Here is a 19,238-nt window from a genome sequence, read left to right as displayed (position 1 = left end):
TGCACATTCTATTGTCTTGTACTTTTGCTGTAACAGAACCCTACTACGGATACACCTCAACATTTTCCTCTTTCTTGAGAGTATAATAATATCTATTTTGGTGGTCAAAATTAACACTTATTTTTAAAACTCCATATAGCTTTCTATTCTATAAATTATACTTTCCTATACTACCTTTTGTCCCAGATCCACACTGCACAGTCCACAGTAAGTTTTTCTCCTTTCTCTTAATAACCCAGTTCATACTTTCAAGTGGGACAGCTTTTTAATTTTTAGTGATTATTAATACTTCTTTCTATTCTTTCCTCTCTTTACAGCACTACCTTGTTCTCAGAATTTACCTGAATATGTACAGTTCTCATTCTTGCTTTTTGCCCTCAAATTATTTTCATGTCACTTTGTTCTTTCTTATTGCTGTTCTGTTGTTACTCTTTGGATTTTGGAGAGTAAGGCTAGAGAAAATCTTTTATTCACATGTAAGTCTGCATCTAACTCTAAACATACTTTGCATTCTGGAGAAGTGCTGAATGATCTTAAGCATGGTAGTATTTCATGAATGCTCATGATTTTATTATTTAACATTTTTATGTTTAGGTTTATTTCACTGAGCATAATGTTTTCGAGGTTCATTCATGTTGCAGAAGTTTACTCATGCATCAGAATGTCATTTCTCAAATATTCTATTGTACATAGATACCACATTTTGTTTATTCATTCATCTGTTGATGGACATTTAGTTTCTGTCCACCATTTGGCTACTGTGAATAATGCTGCCATTAACACTGGAAAACAAGTATCTATTTTCGTCCCTCCTTTCAGTTCCCTTGGGTATATACCTCGGAGTGGTATTACTGAGCAATATGGTAATTATATATTTTTTTGAGAAACTGTAAAATTGTTTTAAAACATATTTATAACCATACTTCAATTTCATATCACAATTTAATAATTAAATACCAATAGTCATCATTTTAATAAAAGTACCTAACTCTTATTGATCATTTCCTATATGCCAACATCTCATCTAATTTTTCTCAATGATTCTGTGCAGTAGTTACCATTCATTAGCTCGATTCTACCAAGGAGAAAACTGAGGCTAACAAGAATCAAGCCATTTGTCCCATCTGGTGGCAGATGGGATTGGCAGGTAAATTCTGTCTGTATAAAATACTTAAAGAAGATTTAACTCTTGTCATTTTATAGGTAGAATCAGGGCCACAATGGCTAGAACAATTTGCTTTGAGATAACAAGCTGAGTAAGGAACTGCAGAGTCACTAGAACTGCAGAGTTACACTAGAACTCACTTCTTAATGACTTGCCCAGCTCTTCCATTGCACCAGGATGCCTACCTCACTCATATTTTATATATATACACATATATATAGAGTATATAATCTATATATATTATATATAAGATTATATATAATATATAATATAATCTTATATATTATATATAACCTTATATATAATATATAATATAATCTTGTGATCATTGTATATCTACATATTCATGTTTACTCTTAAACTGAAGTCCATTTGTCTCATAAGTAAAAAGAGAGAAAAGCAAAACTGGAGACCAAGATTATTACAATTATAATAAACCTGAAGTATTTATGGAATAATGTATTTATACTAAGCATTGCACCAAATGTTTTACACACATTATCTTAACAATAAATCTATGAGCTAAGTGGTATTATCACTTCCCCTTTCTGTATGAAGCATAAAGTAGGTATCAGAAACATCAATGAACTTAGAAAAGTGTACACAACCACTAAGTTGTAATGCAAGGCTTCAACTCTCAGTGTGCCCAAAGTCAAAGCCCATGATGTTAACTTACAGCTAATATCTGTAAGAGTTATCTATCATAAGGAAGAAAATCAGATGAAAAGAGGATTTGTATAACTTTTTCTCACATTTAAAACCATAAAAAACCCTAACTCAGAGAATCATGAATGCTTATGATTTTATTATTTAAAATTTTTATGTCTTAATGTTCTTTTCTTTTTGTTACAAGTGTTAAATTCATAAAATGTTGGTTGATCCTAGATTCCTTCTAGGAAAGGCAAAATGGGAGAAATTTCTCACCACTGAGCAATGCCAATGACTTGAATGAAGTGACTAAAATAAATTAACACACAAGTGGTATTCACAATGAGATTGTTAGAAGTGCTACATATTTTTAACCAAGATTTTTTTGCATCATGTTAGCCATGGAGTCTCACCTGGTAGCTATCCGCTGTCTCTAGCTGTAAATGACAGCACAAGTGAGCAGGGCTCACCTACACTTGCTCTGCTCCCACTGATCCCTCCATCCCCATTTCACAGTGGTAGGGAAGCACCTGTGCCTTCCAGGAAGGAGGACACCTTTGTGAACACTGCCTGCCCTGGCTCTCACAGAGAGGCAGTGGGTTCCGTGTCATAATGCGGTCTTCACTCCACATCCCAGATATCCAGTCCTGACTCTACCCCTTACTAACAAAGGAACCTTGGACACATCGCTTAACTTCTCTGTGCCTCGGCTTTCTCATCTATAAAAAAAGATGATGATAGAGCATTTAATCCATAAGACTGTTGAGAGGGTGGATCCTTCAAATAGTAGCCCAAACTAGGAGTTCAGTAGCTGTCGGCTAATATCATTACTTTTATTATTAACACTATCTCCCAGGAAAGGTTAGCCATTTAGGAACTCCAGCCCCATAAGAAGGTGGACAAATATGCCTGTGGCTGACAAGTGGACTGGCCAAGTAGAGGTAGGAAGTCCCTGCAGTGTTACTGTTAACAGAAAGCTGAAGTTGATTCTCTAATTCCCATTTGGCTCTGAACTCACATTCTTTTGAAAGGAAGTTTGAATTTGTTCTAGCAAATCAAACTTACTGGGTTTTTAGCCACATAACTCACCCCAAGGTGAGAGCTAATTCTGAAAAACTCCACCCTCACTTCCCCATGAACACGTGATCACTCTAGAGTCATTGCAAACAGACTCTAGAGGGAAGCAAAGCATGAAGCTCATGCTAGGTCACTAGCGAACATCTGTGAAAAAGAAGGTGCTCTCTTCTGAAGAGAAGTGGTTTGTGCTGGAAAAGGTTAACGGCATTCTCTGTGACACAGGCAGACTTTTCAGTAATACTAAGTTCTCTTAAAATTTGAAAATTAGGCTGGGCAAGGTGACTCACGCATGTAATCCCAGCACTTTGGGAGGCCGAGGCAGGCGGATCACTTGAGGTCAGTAGTTTGAGACCAGCCTAACATGGTGAAACTCTGTCTCTACTAAAAATACGAACATTAGCTGGGCGTGGTGGCGGGCACCTGTAATCTCAGATACTTGGGAGGCTGAGGCAGGAGAACCGCTTGAACCTGGGAGGCGCAAGTTGCAGAGAGCCGAGATCGTACCACTGTACTCCAGCCTGGGCAACACGAGTAAAACTGTGTCTAAAAATAAATAAATAAATTAAAAAATACAAAAATTAGCCAGGTGTAGTGGAGTACACTTGTGGTCCCAGATATTCAGGAGGGTGAGGCAGGAGAATCACCTGAACTCAGGAAGCAGAAGTCGCAGTGAGCTGAGAGCACACCACTGCACTCCAGCCTGAGTGACAGAGTGAGACTCCATCAAAAAAAAGAAAGAAGGAAAGAAGAAAATAAAGAAGGAAAGAAGGAAGGAAGGAAGGAAGGAAGGAAGGAAGGAAGGAAAGAAAGAAAGGAAAGGAAAGGAAGAAGAAAAGAAAGAAAAGAAAGAGAAAGAGAGAAAGAGAGAGAGAGAGAAAGAAAGAAAGAAAGAGAAAGAAAGAAAGAAAGAGAAAGAAAGAAAGAAAGAAAAAGAAAGAAAGGAAGGAAGGAAGGAGGGAAGGAGGGAAGGAGGGAAGGAGGGAAGGAGGGAAGGAGGGAAGGGGAAGGAAAGGGAGAAATAAAGAAATTAAAACTTTCCTTTAAGGATATTTTCACTCCATGTTGAACTGATTACTGAGGACATTGACTAAACTTTGAAGCAGAGCAGTTCATTAATAAATTCGTGGCCGGGCGCGGTGGCTCAAGCCTGTAATCCCAGCACTTTGGGAGGCCGAGACGGGCGGATCACGAGGTCAGGAGATCGAGACCATCCTGGCTAATACGGTGAAACCCCGTCTCTACTAAGAAAAATACAAAAAACTAGCCGGGCGACGAGGCGGGCGCCTGTAGTCCCAGCTACTCGGGAGGCTGAGACAGGAGAATGGCGTGAACCCGGGAGGCGGAGCTTGCAGTGAGCTGAGATCCGGCCACTGCACTCCAGCCTGGGCGGCAGAGCGAGACTCCGTCTCAAAAAAAAAAATAAAAAAAAATAAAAAAAATAAATTCGTTGTGATACAGTTTTACACATTTAGAAGAATTCCACAGAGTGGACGAGCATTGAACCTGGTATCAATTGTCTCCTTTAGCAAGACTTGGAAAGAGTATTGATATTAAAACTCCATCACTATTGGAATAGATTTCTGCCTCTATTTGACATGAATAAATAAATGTATGTTACATGAGTATTTCCCTTCCTCAATTCTTTACAATGTATACGCGCTAGTTCTCTTTAGGAAGAAACAAGCACAAGTTTCAAAAAATTCTTACTGATAAAGAATTAAGAGCCAACCTGGTAAATTAAAGTTCTCCATTGCAGATCTATTCTATTGAGTCATAAAATGTGCTTTCCTTGGGCCAGAATCAGCAATAGAGTGTTACATTAGTTTCCTGGTACTCCTGTAACAAATCACCACAAATGTAGCGGCTTAAAACTACATAAATGTATTATCTTATAGTTCTGGTACCTTATATTTAAGGTTAAGAAGGTAAATCACTTGAACAGTGGCCCGTGCTAGGAACTCAGTAGTTGTTGGCTAATATTATTACTATTGTCATTAACATTAACACTTACTCTCTCACAAAAATGGTTAGCCATTCAGGAACTCCAGTCCCGGGAAGAAGCTGAACAAATATGCCCACATCTGACAAAAGGACTGGCAAAGTGGAGGTAAATGAGTCCAAAATGGGTCTCACTGATCAATAGTCAAGGCAGGGCTGTGTTCTTTCTGGTGGCTCCAGGGAAGCTGGGTCTACCCACTTTTTCCAGCTTCTAGAGGTTGCCTGCATGCTTTGGCTGGTGGTCCCCTCCTGCATCTTTGCCCGAAATGATGGGTTGAATCTCTCACACATCACATCCCTCTGAGCTCCTCTTCTGCCTCCCTTCTCCAATTTTAAGGACCTTCGTGATTACATCGGGTCCACTTGGATAATGCAGGATCATTTCCCTAGTTTCAGGCCAGCAGATTAGCAATTAAATTCAATCTGCAAATTAATACCCCCTTTGTCAGATAACTGAACATATTTCTAGGTTTCTGGAATTAGCCTGTGGAAACATTTTGGCAATGATGGTTCTACCTACCACAGGTAGAAAATAAGAAACAAGAAAAACAAAGTAAAAAGACAGCGTACAAGGGAAAGCCAAATGCTCTAGGATGACACTTTCAAATATCATATCCCCCTGTCGTAATCTAGGTTGCTGAAGTTAACAAACAGCTGAGGGCATGGTATATTTAAGTTTCTGTGACGGAAGGGCAGGCCTCCATCAGCCCAGGAATGAAATCCACTGTACCTGAAGGCTATAATAACAGATCAAATGCTCAGAGATTTTACTCTGAAGGGCTGTTCATGGTGTAAATGTTGCCCAAGAGTGATAAAATATGTTTGCCCCCACTTTTTGCTTGCTTAAATAGAAATTCCACCAAGTGAATAAATGCATAGCAAAACTAGATGCATTCTTGCATTGTGGACAGTCGACACACCTAAAGAGTGTGACTCAAAACTAATTGAAATTAAAAGCAAAACTCTCCAACTGATATATTTCTGGTGTCCCCTTATAGACATGAATTCCCTCCTTTGCCTCTCTCTTATGTTTCTGCCTAAAGTAGCAGGCAATGAAGGCTTAATCTCTGAAAGTGAGCAGCTGAAAAATTGGGATATATTGCTGGCATACTTGCTACTTGTGAAATATCTCCTGTGCCAATAATGAAATCCATCATGTGACTAGCCATCTTTTCAAACCAGAGGTAGAGCAAGTTAAATTTCTCTTTCAACCAACGCTTTTATGTAAAGAAACCACAGCAGCTCTCATTGTTTATTTAAAATTAGTGCAAATGAAAGCTTTTAATTGTCTCTGTGATGTGGCTTCTTCCTTCCTGCTTAAGATGAGCTCACAGTGCCTCCTCCATGATCCTCTCTCCGCCCCAGCCTGGTCTGCTGTCTCAGCCGTATGTGCAACTCATTCCTATCTCCATGGTCTCACTCATGTTATGTGGCCTGAAATCATGCCTTTTCTCTAAGCCATCTCAATAGAATAAATTGGAATACTGTTTTCTGTATAAAGCTTTGGTCAAATACTACAACTCAGATTAATGTAAAACATTACAAAATCCTATAGTATTTAATGTCACCGAGATTGCTACCTAATTTGTTTATATGTTTTCTTTCTAATCTTTGAACATGTTCTAGGCTCTATTTGACTGCATCCCATATCTTGTTTCTCAGTATTTAAGGCAGAACCTAATGTTCAAACTCATTGGTAATCATGGAAACACAAATTACAACAGTAAGAAATGATCAAATAACATGTGAGATCCATCGAAATGGCAGAAATTAGGAAAGTCAATACTACCAACTGTGACTAAAGATATGAGGAATTAAGTACTCTTTCGTCCTTGTAGATACAAAGTTTTGCAGCCATTCTGGATCAAACTGGCAGGATTTGGGAAAATAAGGTTTTTTTTTTTTTTTTTTTTTGCCTTAAGATACAATACACTCTCTCCTGGAGAGAATATCCCAGAGATATTCTCACAACATCCATCGGAAGACACAAATGGGAATGTTTTCCATGGTCTCCTATGTGGGAATGGGGAGTTGGTGGCCACCCCAGGGTCCATCAGGGGAGAGGAACTGTGAAATATACTGGAAGCACACTGCAGAATAGTGTGTAGCAGAGAGAGACAACATGGGGAGATCTTACACACATAACATTAAAAGAAGAAAAAAAATGCAAAATATTTTCTACCACAGTACTACTTTTGTAAATTTAAAACATACACACACAAAACATTACATATTGGTACATTTTAAGACATAATTAACTCAATCTGAGGACCAAACTAAAGAAGTCAATGACAGACAGATGTGGATATACAGAATCTAGCAATGTCATGTAAAAGTCATAGGCAGTTTTCTGTCTCATCTCTTAAGAGGGCTTACTTTTTTTTGAGACAGAGCACCCAGGCCTGAGTGCAGCGGCACAATCTCAGGTCACTGCAACTTCTACCTCCCGGGTGCAAGCAATTCTTATGCCACAGTCTCCCAAGTAGCTGGGATTATAGGTGCACATTACCACACTCGGCTAATTTTTTGTATTCTTAGTAGAGACAAGGTTTCACCATGTTGGCCAAGCTAGTCTCAAATTCCTGACCTCAAGCAATCCACCCGCCTTGGCCTCCCAAATTGCTGGGATTACTGGTGTGAGCCCCTGCACCCGGCCCTTAAGTGGGTTTACTTTTGACTAAAGATTATTTTACTTATCCGTTAATTAAATCCAAAAGTGAGTGATGAAACACTGAGTAGAATTGTTAAAATGATTTTCAGGTGTTTTGTTGAACCTGAATACATTTCCATTTGAGCAGCTGCATTTATCTCTGAAAACATAGCCAGCAGGGAGCTTTGGAACATCTGCTGTCAACACCATCAAAACTGAAACCCTTTCTATTCCATCTCCTACAATTATATTGAAATGGATTGTTGACCATTATTTTCTATCTTCAACACACTTATTTTCATCAATGATTTCCCACCAGCACAGCAGTATGATATTTAATGGAGGAGCTACTGTGAAATAATTATTTTTACCACTATAATTCTACGTCTTCACTGATTTTAATCAAACTATTCCAAATAGCTTTTTGATCATAGTTATTACATAAAATTTAGAATAATCTGGTCAGGTTGGAATAGTTTCTCCTAATTAAACTAGTGTGTACATGAAAGGTGTATATGAATGTATATGAATATTTTAAGGAATAAAAGAAAATCAGACTTACGAATGTCTTATTAAAATGAACTGTAATTCAGATTGTGTTAAATCAGTTCTCTATAACATATATGTGTGCAGTTATGTGTATATATATTATAGAAGTGTGTATATGTATCACAGAGGACTAAATATATGGTAAAGATTTCTACACAGCATAATATGTAAAGCAAGAGACTTATATAGAAATGGAAATTCAGAAGGTAAAATTTCTCAAGGAAAGAGAAAAATATTCATTCTAATATATCAATCATGATTTACTAAGTTGCAAATCTTTTTAAAACAGTCCCAACATTTTAGATCAATTAATTGTTAACTAACGACTGGTTTATATGAGGTGGATTAATTAGTTACTAGCTTCATTTGTGCTTTCTAAAAGCATGTTTTAGCTTCTACTTGTCATACAATGGAGTTGAGCATGGGCTACCTTGTTTAGAATTCCCTAGATTCTGCATGTGGAGGTTAAGACCCATGTCATAAACCTGGTCAGCGTGCATGGGGAATGGACTATTAACATGTTTCCCTGCTGTTTCTTCTGAGAAAACTGACACGCTTCACTTTTCTTGATCTCTTTTTACAAAACACACAAATTAAGCAAATATCTGAACACGTCAACAAGTAAAAGCAATAAACTTCAATTTATTTTGTCATCTTTCTTTTGATGTAGTGTTTATTACATTAAAACACATATGTTGTATAGATGCCATGAACAAGGCACTGGGCTAGACACTGAGTAATGAGCAGACAATAAGTTATAGTCCTTGCCTGTATGAACACTAAAATCTCTTCAGAAAAATGCAGTTGCCATGCATTCTAATGAAGGACATGGTAGGAAAAAAGCCTGTGAGAGAGAAGAGTGTTCAGTCAGGCTCTGTTATTTCAGTCCCGTCTTTCATGCCTCCTTAGTCTTCCCATTGCTTAGGAAAAAACATCCCTAAGCAGTGTTGCTTGACCAGACCTGTGTGCTTATCCCCAGTATGCTCAAGAGAATGATACAGGTATTTCTCTGACTTCTCAATTGACAATTGAGATAATCAATTGTCCTGAATGGAAAATCAGTGCTATGACTGGCTGCCCCATACAGGCAAGCATGTATGTTATACCTCCACGGGGATCAGTAATGAAAGTAATGATGGGCATCAAATATTATGTAGCTTGTCTTAGCACTTGTGCCTTTGCACACAATAGAGTTAATCTGAATCATCTTGGTATAGAAATTGTGAGAAAAAGGTCACTGTGTAAACTGGCAAAGAGCTTTCCTCTCAAGTGAGAAGTTGGACTAATTGCCTGGGGCCCCATGCTGAAACTCAACAATATAAAGACCAGCGTGTTCCTTATAGTGACTGATATGGCATCTGAGATGGAGGAATTCAAAACTGAGTATTTGTTGGTTATCATTTTACAAAGTCACTTAAATTAAGGATTTTTAAATTAAACAAAAAAAATCTCTGTTGATACAAATGTTCCCTGGTCCTTTCTAGATTCTTAAACCAAACTTCTTCAATGTAACCTCAGACCAAGTTTCTTTGAACTAAAAATCAGCCAGGTTCAGTGGCTCACGCCTGCAATCGCAGCACTTTGGGAGGCCAAAGTAGAGGGATTGCTTGAGGCCAGGAGCTCAAGACCAGTCTGGGCAACATAGGGAGACCCCGTCTCCACACACACACACACACACAAATCCTAGTGGTGGTATGCACCAATAATACTAGCTACTTGGAAGGCTGAGGCAAGAGGATCACTTAAACCCAGGACTTCAAATCTACAGTAAACTATGATCGCACCATTGCACTCCAACCTGGGTGACAGAAGACGACCCTATCTCAAACAAACAAATCAACAAAGAAAAACACAGGATAAAAGTCATAGAAACAGTCTACACGCTAGGAAAAACTGTGACAATTTTTTGATGAACACAGCATTGTCTCCTCTTAAAATCCCTCCGTGTGCCCCAACTAAGATCTGGTGTAAAGTCACTTACGTGGAACAAAGTCCGCTTACACCATGAGAAAGCTCAGCAGTTTTAGTTTCTACAAGCCATATGAACAAACGGCACATTTACAGGGATGCAATTACAAAAAAGCTTCTGAGTTAAACTTTGAATTCTCATTAAAATTTTTTAAATTGGTTTTTTTTTATTACAAATAGTACAGAGTTAAAAATGAGTAAGATACTAGGACTTTGGTTAATAGCTCTAAATGGAGTTTATAATATTTGGAAAACTGTCTGTAAACAGAATTTCTCTACACGTGGGATTTGAAGGGCAATCCCAATGAAATTTTTGTTTTTGTTTGTTTGTTTGCTTTTGAGATGGAGTGTCGCTCTATTGCTCAGGCTAGAGTGCAGTGGCACCATCTCAGCTCACTACAACCTCTGCCTCCCAGGTTCAAGGGATTCTCCTACCTCAGCCTTCCAAGTAGCTGGGACCACAGGTGTGCATCACCACGCGTGGCTAATTTTTGTATTTTGAGTAGAGACAGGGTTCCGCCTTGTTGGCCAGGATGCTCTCTAATTCCTGACTTAAGTGATCCCCTTCACCTTGGCCTCCCAAATGTTGGGATTACAGACATGAGCCACCAGGCCCAGTCCCAGTGAAATTTTAAATAACAATTTTGCTCTAAATCTTTTTACTGAATTTACATATCTTGATGCATTTGCTCAGAGAGCTATATTCCCTAAAAGAAGCAAGATCTCCACCAGTAATATATCATATTATGACCCAGAACTCTATAATGATGATAGAATTTTAAAAATTTAATGCTCAATTTTATGCCATTTTATACCTTAACAATAAAAATACTGTTCATATCTAGAATGCAAACACTGATAGTTGATATTTATCACGAACTTATTAGACGTCAAGTACCAGTTTACCAATTATATGTGTTTTAAATCATGGAATCCTTACAGCAATCCTGTGAGGTATTTTTATCATAATTATTATCTATGTTTATAGATGAGGAAACTGAGGCATGGAAAGTTTCACTAAGATCACACACTAAGTGGCAGAGCCATTGGTTGGACTCAGGTAGTCTCATTATGCATTCGAGCTCATGCCTTCCATAATAAACAAACAAAAAAAATCAACAGAAAATAATCAGCTCCAACACACCCACGGCATTGCTTGGAAAATGGGCTCCCTGATTCAAACAGCTTTAATTGCAAAAAACACTATAGCAACCACAATGGTCCTCTTGGAAGAATTAGTTATTCTACGATCAACATAGGCAGCAAGCCTAGCTGTAAAGCAGCCCACAGATTAAATAAAGTCTAAGACCAAAAAAAAAAAAAAAAAAAAAAAAAAAACCCGAGATTGATAAAGTGAGTTCATAGGCTTGAATACATGAAATAATCCAAAGTAGGGATGACTGATCTGAATATGGAAATGTACTGTGTTCAGTTAGCAAAATAAAAGTGGCATATTCTTCTCCATGTTTATCTTAACTAGCTCATACATATTTGATTTATGCCAGATAAAAAGAAAAGAATGATCCAGATCCAAAGCCATGCCCTACCTTTCTCCCATACTTGGCTAATGGACCAGTCATGGAGTTTTTATCAAGATAGGGAGAAAACCTGGGATATTAGATTAGTTAGTCAAACAATATTTATGAACTTTGTGACAGTGATAAGAATCTGAAACTACACCATTCTGCTCATTATATTTTAGAAACAGCAATGAGGTCACTTTTAAACTATGCTAAAGTTCGGATATTAACGTAGTACAGTTGCTTCACTGAGGTCTTAAACAGCCACATCAGCCATTCCTTTGGCACTGTCTATTGGGCACTCTATGATAATCCCAGCTTTTAACAGTTTTTCCAGTGATCACAATATATTCATGCTGAAACAACCTCATCTCAGACATCTATCCCTCTTGGCAACCAAAACGAGATAACTGACAAAGGTTAAAAGCTAAAATTTATGACTAAATAGTGTTTATTGACTTTGCAAAACTAACTGAAAACTTACCTCCGAAAGACATATTCTGGATAAGCAAATAAAAGTATTTGAGCAAAAGTATCTCAAAACTACACAGTTGTAGATTATTCCATAATAATAAAAAATATGCAGCCAAGGTGTTTGGTCGTATGTCTGATGTGTCCCAAATAACACTGGACTCTGGTAATTTTTAAACCTAGATGAGGGGTCCTTACAAAGAAATGGACTTAAGCTTGGTGCAACCCAAGCAACTTGTTCTGGACTGTCAATACCCTGACTTTGTAGGTGAAACATACATCCTAGTTCTTGTTTACTGTCCAGGCATAATAATTAATAACTCATTTTACTCCCAAAATGTCTTTGTTTGAATGAACTGTCCTCATGATACATTGGTACCCTTCAAGTCTGATTACAAGCCTTGGGAAATTTATAGATATTGTACTATTGTGTTATTGTCTTTTAAGGCCATAAGTTAGGTCACATCCTTCAAGTGGGTAAGATTTTGTCTGAAAAGAATGATGGTCTCATTGCCAATCAATGAAAAGAATGAGTCCCAAGATAAAACATGGTGACACAGGAGGTGGGCCTCAGTCCAGGGCCCTGATGGAGGAGAAAAGTATTCAACCTAGGACTGGGATTTCAGGTGGCCCCAGACACTGAAGCACTGAGAAGTCCTTGTGATGGAAAATGGACCGTCCTAGCTGAAATCCCAGTCCTAGGCTGAGTACTTCTCTCCTCCATCAGGACTCTGGCCTGAGGCCCACCTCCTGTGTCACCATGTTTTATCTTGGGACTCATCCTTTTCATTGATTGGCAATGAGAATATCATTCTTTTCAGACAAAGCCTTACCCACTTGAAGGATGTGATCTCACTTCTGGCCCTAAAACAATAACGCAATAGTATGATATTGATGACAGTCCAGAACAAGTTGCCTGGGAAACATGGGAAACAGTGCAGAGCTGGATCCTGCCATCCAAGGCCAGGGTGGCAATACAGGAGTGGCCCACAGGGAGGGGCAGTGTGGTGAGGCATCAGACTATCCAATGCCTCAGTCACTGAGGAAGCCCTCAGTGTCCTGAACAGGACAGAGGAGAGGACACCACGTACTTGCTCCTGAACAGAAGGAGCTGGGCAAATTAAAGGGTGCTGATTTCTAGCAATAAATGTGCCATTATATGAAGCAAAGTCATTGTGCAATACGGGAGTTGTTCACAAATGGTTAGCAGCTTATGTAAATGATCACAACTGGAATTGTTTTCATACAATAAAACTGCGTTTTAGTGTTTTAGTTTTTACTTTGTAATTGCTCTGGGATCTATGATCAAATGTAAAAGCTATGAGTTTTCTGAGTACTATGTGTTTTTTAATTATTTCTCACTTTGCACATTTTAAAGCAAAAGTGATGGTTTGTATTGCCCAATATGTAAAATTCCCTTTGATGGCCTTGCTACAAGTTCCATGTAAACAATGGATTCCAATGTCCCTGTGGCCTTTTTTGAAGGCAGAGATCATTACCCTTGTCAAGATAGTATAATCCCTGTGATCCACAGATCTGAGTGTGAATCCTGTGTCTTCCACATTGGAGCTCAGAGGAGTTTGAAAGCTCATAACTCATCTGAGTCTCAGTTTTCTCATCTATGAAATAGAAAATACCACTAGCCAGGCATGGTAACACGTGGCTGTAGTGCCAGTTAATTGGGAGGCTGAGGCACGAGAATCACTTGAACCCAGGAGGCAGAGGTTGCAATGAGCCACAATCATGCTACTGTATTCCAGTCTGGGTGATAGAGTGAGACCCTGTCTCAAAAAAAAAAAAAAAAAAAAAAAGAAAAACAAAAAAACAGCAGATAAATGGAAAATAACATATATCTTGTAGGATTGGTATAACGATTAATGATAAAATATGTAAAATGCTTAGCAAAAGAGATTAGCTAATGATATTATTATTATTAATCCAAAGAATGTGTCCCCATTCATCACCTCATATGTCCCGTGAGCAATGCTGCATGGATGATTGCTGAATCACTGTTGGGAGGGGGCGTGGCACGGAAGAGATAATTCTAGTTAAGGATGGAAGGAGAGGGACCCAGAATAGGCTCTTAATTCCTAGAATCAGAGGGTACTGGGCAGAAGAGTGAGAAAATCAAAGAATAGTCAGTTATGTGAAGAAGGGAGGAAAGACCAAGATGTTTCTGTCCCAAGAAGCTTTCAGCAGCTTAGTGCTGTGAGCTGGAGAGCTATGGGAACAAATTCGCCCACTCAACCCCTCCACCTGCCAGCCTGCTACAAACCAAGCCAGGGCAGGAACAGCACGCCTTCCAGGGGTGCCTGATATACCAGATATTTTCATTGTCATGTAATTGTCTTGCATGAAACACAGTGGGTTGAAAATATCACATAAATGTCATCATGCACAAGCCTTCATGTAACATAAAGTTTATGGTGGCAGCCTTAGGTCAAACTCTTCAAGATCCCCTCTTAAAGTGGTAAGTCATCCATGTTTGGTACTTTGGTGGAAAATGGTGACAGAGTATTAAGATTTGGAGAATGAACAGCTTATTAGCTGTGTCGTCTTGGGCAAACCCTTCAACTATGCTCATTTATGGTGGGGGATAATAATGGGAGCTTTGAAAAGTTGTTCAAAAAAGTTATAAAAGTTAAAACTTGTACTAGACATACATAAAATGACTGCCAAATACAGTATCTGGTATACAGTAGATACCCAATAAATGTTATAATTTTGTCATTATATTTCACCAAAATGGACTCAATGCTTGCTGTGTAGTAGGCACAATGTTTGATGTTGGATCATTTCAGATGCAAAAGAAATGTGTGCCCAAGCCACCCAGGGATTTTCATATTTTTCTCCCCAACTTTTACTTTAAAAAGAGACAAAGTGTATGGTTCCACTATTTTAGAGACAAAAGGCTGAAAACTACCTGTAAAAGCTAACAGACTGCTTTGAAGGAGCTCCAGTGTGCGTGTGATTTATCATTACCTGTTTTGGTAAGGGGAGTGAGAAAATAGGAAAATCTAAGGTATTTAAAGAAGGAGAGGTGATACTTCTAAATAGGGATAAAGTAGCAGAAACTGAACTTAATAAAACCTCAAGATGAATATGAAAGAGGTCACCATTTTTTGAGGTCCCCTGACACTTTAGCAGGAACTCTGCCCCCTGATTTCTCTGTCAATACGCGATCTAGAAACTGAGTTATGAGAAAATTCAAGAATAAAAACTGACAACATGCCTTGTTGTATTGTCATATTACTTTGGCAAAAAGTGATAGAAACTAAACTCAAAGTCAAATTAACCTAAGCATACTAAGAATTTATTGTGTTACCAAATCCAAGGACGAAATAAACGACCAGAAAAAGAAAAGTGGGGTTGTAGGAAGAGCAGACACCTGGATCCCCGCAACAGAAACCAGAGGCATGAATGTCACCACAATTTTCTTTCCCAGTTTTATCTCACCACCAAAATTTGGCAGTAAACATGGCTACCAACAGTTTTTCAGAAAATATATTGTAGGGCTTCCTATACTAGAAATAGACCTATTCTCTTTCTCAGTGCTAGTTTCGGAAATCCCAGGGGAAGATTCTAGCTGGCTTGGTTTGGATAGGGAGTCTATTCCTGGCCCAATCAACTTTAGTCACACAGGAAATCGGACGTGTTGAATGAAGACAGCGACTGTTTCAGAGACAGGAAACAGAACTGGTTATCCACCCAGTAGATGTTCAGTGGAGCCATGAGTTCCAGAGCCATTTCTATCTGGGCCTTTTGTATCAGGGTCGGTTATTGCTACGTTAAACAGAGTTTTCTCTTTCACGTAGCTTTCTAATGATACACATCAGTACAAAAACAAGAAACAGTTTATGAATGAATGCAGCAATTTAGACGTTTTAAAAACAGATTCCAAGAAGAGAAAACACATTTGTGGAAAATGTGCTTACTATTCCTCAAAGAATAACAGCATTTTGCTGGACAAAAGGAACCTAAAAATCAGAGGAGTTATACTATTGTAACTTCAGAACTTTCTCTAGCTAGATAAGTGCTAGGGTTATTTCTTCAATACGTAATTTTGATGCATTTGGAAAATACATTAAGCTCGATTACACAGGATTTTTCTTTAAGTATAGGTAATGAGTTAACACTAGTTATTTGGATGCTGAATTATTATGTACTGAAAGGAAAAAAGAGGCAGCTTTCTCTGACTTACTGCAAAAATGTATGCATCTACCACTAGAGGGCACAAATAAGGCTGTTTTCTGGGAAAAGGTTTTGAAAATGACAAAATTCCATATTTTGGAACGGTGACTGAGTTAAGATATGTAGATATGCATGTTTTCTTTAAATCTGAGAAGAAAAATCAAAACATACTCATACTTCACCATGTACCATTTTGTTCTCTTCCCTCTTCTCTCAAAAATAAAAAAGTATGCATGCACGAGGGAAATAAGAAATATCAATGGTTCATAAGAACTTAGACATAAATAAAATAGTTAAAATTAAATAGTTATCAAGAAACAGATGAACACATAAAAATACTGCTACAGCAACATGGCAAAATGCCACAAATTAGCAAAAGTATTCATATTTGTGAGAAAAACTACACCACACTTAGAATCTTTGAAGTGATTTCCTCCTAAATCATCAAGCACAGTACAGTTCACAAAACTGATTCCAAATCTTGCAAATATTAGATATATATTGCATCTTTTCTTAACAAATGTAGCACTGTGGTAAAAATAGGATATGATTTGGTTGCATTTTCACACAATACTGTGCTTGAGTCATGCTCGCAGAATACCTCCATCTGCAACAGCTGTTTTACTCCTTAAAAAAAAAAAAAAAAAAAAAAAAGGAAAAGGAAAAAACAAAAACCCCAACTTCTCCAGAATAAGCAAACAGTCCCTAATCTTGTCACCCTCGATGTCTGACAAGTACTAATAACTATGACTCGGTTTTGATAACTCCCTTGATTTGTTTTCAGGGTTATTATTATTTTGTTGGAAAAGGGTCTTGTGAGAGCCAATGATTGTATTGGAAATAAAGCCAAAACAAACTAAGTTCAAAGTCTGCTGAGATGCCTCTGAACTAGAGAAAGGGTAGCAAGGTGAATGGCATGATGTGGCTTCCGTGAGGAGAGTGAAAATGCTGTCGCAAATTGTATAAAAGTGATGAGTTGGTAGCTTCCATACCTTTCACGTGTTGATTTCCCCCTGATGTTTCTCATCACTAATTCACAGTAGCATCAAGAGTGTATCAAAATGTAGATTGTCTTCCCTTTATTAAAATTTATCTAAAACACAAATTTTGAAGGTTATAAACAAGGAGTTAACAGATGTTCATTCAATCACTCAGCTTAGTCCCTTCCGATGTTTCCTTTAAAAACAACACATTCTTTTATTCTCTTTTTTAAAAACGCTCCACTAAAATCTACATACCTTCTGCACCTTCTATAAATGTTTTCTTCTAGTCCAATCCTGTTTCCTTTCCTGCTTCAGGTTTTGTCATTTTTCTCCTGATGCCAACTTGACAATCCACCATGGTTTATCCCCACACATGGCTGAATCCACAGAAAATGGCAATTATGACACATATACCCACTTGTCCTCCCATTGATGGGCATGCATGTAGCAATATGAATCCTTTTTAAAAAACAGCTCATCTCAATCTGAGCCTGGGGGTAGAGTTTCCTCTACAAAATACTTTCGAACGCTTTGTCCTCTAGAATTCCTTGATTATTAATGGTTTTCACAAGTATGGGGGGTTAGGTGGGCCACAAACTGCTTCCAGGTGGCAAAAGAACTATTAACCCTTCTACATAGATTAAAAAAAAATACGTGTGTGTATTTATGTGTGCTACGTGCTTATGTAATACATTACATGTAAATACATATTAGTATATATAAAACTTCCTAATTAACACCGACAAAGCCTTCAAGAGTAACACGGAGGCGTATGGTGAACATTTTGAAACTAATTATGACCCTCTACTAAAAGATTGCCAATTCATCCTCCCTGAGGGGAAAAATACACACTTGTTTTTCATGTTGTGCATGAATAGTCTAAGAAATTGACCTATTGAGCAGAAACCAAAGGAAGTTTATATTTGCCCAGTAATTTTAACAACCATGTTTCTACTGACTTGAGTCAAATTGACTTCAAAATTAATTTAACCCCCAAAGACACTGTGTTTCAGACCTCTGTCCAAATAAATAAATAAATAAATAAATACACAAGCAAATTAAAACTTTGCTTCTTTTTGGTGGAATGGATCTTCCAGAGCCTGGGGGATGTTTGTACCTCCTCTCTCTTGGCTGTCACACCTTGAGCATTTGAGTTTACAGATTTCATAGAATCACTTCGGTCCTCTAAGTTATCAATGTTATTATATAGTTTCCTACAAAGTAGAAGTGGTCCAGATTATAATGAGAAATGCCCTCAAATCTTAAAGCCAAAATATTACGCACCATGCATATTATTTATCTACTTACTTTAGAGACAGGGTTTCTCTCTGTTGCCCCAGCTGGAATGCAGTGGTGAAATTATAGCTCACTATAACCTTAAACTCCTGGACTCCAGTGATCCTCCAACCTCAGCCTACTGAGTAGCTGGAAATACAGGTGCACACCACTGTACCTGGCTAATTTATATATATATATATAAATTTTGTGTATATATATGTGTATATATGTGTGTGTATATATAATTTATATATATACAAAATGTGTGTATATATATAATGTGTGTATATATATATATATAAATACATACACACACACATGGCATGAGCTACTGTATCTGGCCCACCATGCAGACTGTGGTTAAAAAATAAAAAAATCCACACCAAGCATATGTTACAACCTAATCTCTGAACAGTTCTACTGCTTCCATCTTCTCCATGATTTTCCTTCAAAAACTTTTGATTAGATCAGGATTTTTACACTGAACTGCTTATTCAAAAGAAATAAATGGAAGTGAAGTACATAAAAATGATTACAGTAAAATAGATGATTTACTTTATAAATAGCTATCAATATACACTTATGTCAAATTTATATTAAATGTATTATATATGATAGCTATTTATAAAGTAAATCATTGATTTAATACAAGTGTATTATATATATGATAGTTATATATAAATAAAAGAGAATAGAGTCCATATTTACACAAAAATTTGAAATAATTATAGTCCTTCTGT

The 19,238-nt window shown here is 37.6% G+C and overlaps 1 protein-coding gene across 4 annotated transcripts in view; it reads right to left on the bottom strand.

The window, feature by feature from the left end:
• FGF14 (fibroblast growth factor 14) overlaps positions 1-19,238 on the bottom strand; it is a 692,204-nt gene that overhangs the window by 416,492 nt on the left and 256,474 nt on the right. Inside the window, exon 1 of one of the 4 annotated variants that reach the window (XM_033177334.1) lies at positions 2,227-3,163. The exons of the other annotated variants lie outside the window; for them this stretch is intronic. The gene's annotated coding sequence lies outside the window, so the exon portion shown is untranslated. Of the gene's footprint in view, positions 1-2,226; positions 3,164-19,238 lie in introns of those variants that run through there. 4 annotated transcript variants of the gene reach the window in all.

This window comes from Trachypithecus francoisi, unplaced genomic scaffold, assembly GCF_009764315.1.
Source record: "Trachypithecus francoisi isolate TF-2019V2 unplaced genomic scaffold, Tfra_2.0 Lachesis_group18, whole genome shotgun sequence".
Taxonomy (NCBI): domain Eukaryota; kingdom Metazoa; phylum Chordata; class Mammalia; order Primates; family Cercopithecidae; genus Trachypithecus; species Trachypithecus francoisi.
This window is presented reverse-complemented; position numbering and strand designations above follow the sequence as displayed.